Source organism: Psammomys obesus, unplaced genomic scaffold (genome assembly GCF_907164565.1).
Source record: "Psammomys obesus unplaced genomic scaffold, mPsaObe1.curated_primary_1811, whole genome shotgun sequence".
Classification (NCBI taxonomy): domain Eukaryota; kingdom Metazoa; phylum Chordata; class Mammalia; order Rodentia; family Muridae; genus Psammomys; species Psammomys obesus.
Window position 1 is genome coordinate 333,009 of NW_026585797.1, and position 5,312 is coordinate 338,320.

The 5,312-nt window shown below is 40.4% G+C and overlaps 1 pseudogene; it reads left to right on the plus strand.

Moving 5' to 3' along the window:
- The first annotated feature begins 2,340 nt into the window (after positions 1-2,340).
- LOC129670826 (nuclear receptor subfamily 5 group A member 2-like) lies at positions 2,341-3,804 on the plus strand (annotated as a pseudogene).
- Positions 3,805-5,312: the final 1,508 nt, after the last annotated feature.

Consider the following 5,312-nt stretch of genomic DNA (forward strand, 5'->3'; position numbering starts at 1 on the left):
GACAGCATCTTTAACAAATGGTGCTGGTCTAACTGGATGTCTACATGTAGAAAAATGCAAATAAATTCGTATTTATCACCCTGCAAAAACTAAAGTCCAAGTGGATCAAAAACCTCAACATACAACCAGATACACTAAAGCTCTTAGAAGAAAAATTGAGGAAGAGCCTTAAAGTCATTGACACAAGAGACAACTTCGTGAACAGAATACCAGCAGCACAGGTTCTAATATAAAACACCAATAAATGGACCTCATGAAAATAAAAGGCTTCTGTAAAGCAAAGGACACTGTCATCAGAACAAACGACAGCCTAAGGAATGGGAAAGAATCTTCTCCAACCCTATATCTGACAGAGGGCTAATATCCAGAATACATAAAAATTCAAGAAGTCAAACAGCAGAAAATCAAGTTACTCAATTAAAATTGGGGTAGAGAGCTAAACAGAAAATTCTCAATAGAGGAATATAGAATGGCAGAGAAATACTTAAAAGCTCAGTGTTCAAGAAGGATCCCCAGTAATAGGAACAGGGGGACTTTCTCTGACATGAACTCATGGGCTGGCTGTTTTATCACCTCCACCTGAGGGGGGAGCAGCCTTACCAGTCCACAGAGGAAGAGGATGAAGCCAGTCCTGATAAGACCTGATAGACAAGGGTCAGATAAAAGGGGAAGAGGACCTTCCTTATTAATGCACTGGGGGAGGAGCATAGAAGAAGAGGGAGATAGGGTAGGGTTGAGAGGGGATGGAAAAGAAGGCTATAAAGTGAATAAACTGCAATTAATAAAAATAAAATAAATATTTAAAAAGAAAAAGAAAAAATAGAAATGTTCAACATCCCTAGTCATCAGGGAAATGCGAGTCAAAATAACCCTGCGATTTCACCTTACATCCATCAGAATGGCTGTTATCAAAATTACAGTTGAGAATACATGCTAGAGAGGATGCAGAGAAAGGAGAATACTCCGCCATTGCTGGTGGGAATGTAAACTTGTACAACCACTCTGGAAATCAATCTAGTGCTTTCTCAGACAACTAGGAATAGCGCTTCCTCAAGATCCAGCCATACCAATTCTAGGCATATATCCAAAAGAGGCTCAAGTACACAATAAGGATATTTGCTCAACCATGTTTGTAACAACTTTATTTGTAATAGCCAGAAGCTGGAAACAGCCCAGATGCCCCTCAACTGAAGAATGGATGCAGAAATACACAATAGAGTATTACTCTGCAATGAAAAATAAGGAAATCATGAAATTTGCAAGTAAATGGTGGGACCTGGAAAAGATCATCTTGAGTGAGCTGTCCCAGAAGCAGAAAGACACACATGGTATATACTCACTTATTCGTGGATATTAAACATATAATATAGGATAAACATACTAAAATCTGTACACCTAAAGAAGCTAAGCAAGTGGGAGGATTATGGGTAAGATGATCAATCTTTATGCAGAAAGGCAAATAGGATGGACATCGGAAGAGGGAGAAAACAGGCAACAAAACAGGAGCCTACCACAGAAGGCCTGTGAAGAATTCTACCCAGCAAGATATTGAAATAGATGCTGAGCTTCATAGCCAAACTTTAGGCAGAGTACAGGGAATCTTATGAAAGAAGTCATAGACAGGAAGACAAAGGGACAGGAGCTCTACAAGGAGAGTAGCAGATCAAAAACTTCTGGGCCTAGGGGTATTTTCTGAGACTGATACTTCAACCAAAGACCATGCATGGAGATAACCTAAAACCGCTAGAATCCCTGTACAGATGAAGGCCATGGTAGCTTATTGTCTACTTGGGTTCCCTAGTAATGGTAATAGGAAGTGTCTCTGACATGAACTTAGTGGCTGGCACTTTTATCACCTCCCCCTCATGGGGGAGCAGCCTTAACAGGCCACAAAGGAAACAATGCAGGCAGTCCTGATGAGACTTGGTAGGCTAAGGTCAGAGGGAAGGAGAGGAGGTCCTCCCCTCTCAGTGGACTTGGGGAGGGCCATGGGCGGATATTAGGGATGGTGGGATTGGTTGGGGATGAGCAATGGGGCTACAAAGTGAATAAATTCTAATTTATAAAAATATAAATAAGAGATTAGAAACCATCATGAAACTGGAAACATGATTTACAGCAGGTCATTAATGCTGGAAAAAGTACAAAGTCCAGGTGAACATGGGTTTGCATCTTTGTGAATTCTGTTTTTTACCCTTTTTCTTTACTTTCACTAAGGGAATAAGGGTTGCTGTAGTCTGAGCTTTCTTCTCAAAGTTACAAAATATGACAAGGTGCAATCTTTTTCACACTCAGTGATTTCTGCTGTAAGCCATATGACTGGCAATAATTTCACTAAGAATGTCTGCTAGTTCGGATACTGGGGATTTTCAAGAAATTTTTAAGCATGGACTTACAGCTATTGTGTCTCAATTTAAAATGGTGAATTACTCCTATGATGAAGATCTTGAAGAGCTATGTCATGTGTGTGGCGATAAAGTACCTAAGGTCTCCTCACCTGTGAAAGCTGCAAGGGTTTTTTTTTTTTTTAAAGAGAACAGTCCAAAACAATAAAAGGTACATATGTATAGAAAACCAGAATTGCCAAATTGACAAAACAGAGAGAAATCGATGTCCCTACTGTCGATTGCAGAAATGTCTAAGTGTTGGAATGAAGCTAGAAGTGGTAAGAGTGGACCACATGAGAGGAGGCAGAAATAAGTTTGGGCCAATGTGCAAGAGAGACAGGGCCCTAAAGCAACAGAAGAAAGCCCTCTTTTGAACCAACGGTTTTAAGCTGGAAGCCATGTCTCAGTTGATCCAAGCAGTTCCATCTGACCTGAACATCTCCTCTGCAATTCAGAACATTCATTCTGCCTCCAAAGGCCTACCTCCGAACCACACTGCCTTGCCTCCCACAGACTATGACAGAAGTCCTTTTGTCACATATTCCATTAGCATGACAATGCCACCTCATGGTGGCCTGCAAGGTTAGCAACCATATGGTCACTTTCCTAGTCAGGCCATCAAGTCTGAGTACCCAGACCCCTACACCAGCTCGCCTTAGTCAATGATGGGCTACCCCAACATGGATGATTATCAGACAAGCTCCCCAGCAGGCATCCCACACCTAATACTGGAACTTTTGAAGTGTGAACCAGATGAGCCTCAAGTTCAAGCAAAAACCATGGCTTACTTACAGCAAGAGCAGGCTAACTGAAGCAAGCATGAAAACCTACACACATTTGGGCCTATGTGCAAATGGCTGACAGGACCCTCTTCTTCATTGTTGAATGGGCCAGGAGTAGTATTTTCTTCAGAGAACATGACCAAATGAAACTGCTTCAGACCTGCTGGAGTGAGCTGTTGATCTTCCATCACATTTACTGGCAAGTGGTACATGGGAAGGAAGGGTCCATCTTCCTGGTTACCGGGCAATATTTGGACTACTCCGTCATAACCTCGTAAGGTGGAGCCATGCTCAATAACCTCGTGAGTCACGCCCAGGAACTGGTGGTGAGGCTCCGTTGATTGATCAGTGAGAACTTGTGTGTCTGAAGTTCCTAGTATTGTTCAGCTTAGAAGTTAAGAATCTTGAGAACTTCCAGCTGGTGGAAGGGGTCCAGGAACAGGTGAACACAGCCCTGTTTTTGGGTTTGCAACTACCCGCAACATTCTGAGAAATCAGGACAGCTACTTCTTCGACTACCAGAAATCCAGGCAATCAACATGCAAGCAGAAGAATACCTATACTACAAGCACCTTCATGGGGATGTGCCCTGTAATAACCTGCTCACTGAAATGCTGCATGCAAAAAGAGCCTAAGTTAGCATCCCTAGAAGCTTGTTCTAGCAAGAGAAACTGGAGGGAGAAGAGGAGAAAGACACAATACTCTGAACTGCTCCAAGCAATGCCAATTACAAACTGGTTTTAAAGGCACTGAATTTTAAAAAGCATAATAATCAAATAATTAGTAGCAAGTAAATGATATATCAGGGTATTTGTACTGCAAACTGTGAATCAAAGGCTGCTGTTGGGATCAACAGATTCAAATGAAAGACATTACAATAGGGTGGGTTGAACTCACAGATGAAGTCCAATACACATCAGAATAAAAATATACAATTCTTGTATATTTAAACTAATATGTTATTAAGAAATTCAGTAATTGATCTGTGTTATTAATCAGACTTGTCCAGAATTCCTCCTTGGTGAAGGAACAACTCTCAGGAATACTCAGACTGTGCCATGGCAGGCCCTTCTCCTCCCAGAAGGCCCTACACCTTCTGACTTGTGAGCCCTAAAGAAATATTAAGGACTTGTGTTCAGCCACAACCAGTAATAGCTCCACTAAATCATGAATTCTGAATGTCTTAGACCTGCCAACAGCTAATAAGAACAATGTATAAATATGTCAGATTGCCATTTTAAATATGTTCTGAAGTTTGTTTTGTCTTGTGTTAGTAATTTTAAAAAAAAGCAGACAGCATCCCTCTTCTATATAAGCATTAGTTAATATCAAGGGAAATCAAATTTAAGCAAGCACTTCCAACTAGCAAGTTAGATCTTATTTCTGCTATTGTTCATGAAATGAGGCTTTGGCATGATTGGGTTTCATAAGAATTTTTGGCCAAGAGGCTTGTTATTACACATCCGTCTGTTTAGTCATCAAGATTTGTAGTTCACTCAAAAATAAAGCACTAAACATCTTTTGCTGAATGTCCAGTAGTCACCGGATAAGGAGACTAAAGTCAAAGCATGTTAAATAATGCCAAAAGAAAGAAAAGTTGAGATGCTAAGGTGATTGACTTGAGGTTCATTGTAATTGCAGTTGAGCATCTCCTACCTAAACTTGGGGTACAAAAGCAGTGAGTTTGCATTTGGCCTGCAAAGACAAGAAAGTCAATCTCCTGCCATGGAGAATGGAAGAAAGTGAAACTGGCCTCTAAGTCATAGACCAAATCTGCTGTAGAACAAAATACTGTAGGACAGAGATGGCAAAGTCTCCAAACAATGCTGTCAGTATTAGCATCCGATGCCACAGGTATGGAAGCCTTGCCTTATTTCCTGGTCCTAAAAGGGAGCTATGTGGATCAACATTTGTTGTATAAATACTTTAAAGTCAAACAAAAACAAATATAAATAAAATTTTAATAAGTGAAAACAAAAATCAAGGAAATCATGACATTTGCTGGCAAATGGTGGGAACTAGAGAAGATCATCCTGAGTGAGTTATTCCAGAAGCAGGAAGATACACATGATATATACTCACTTTTAAGTGGATATTAGACATAATATAGGACAATCATACTAAAATTTTTACACCTAAAGAA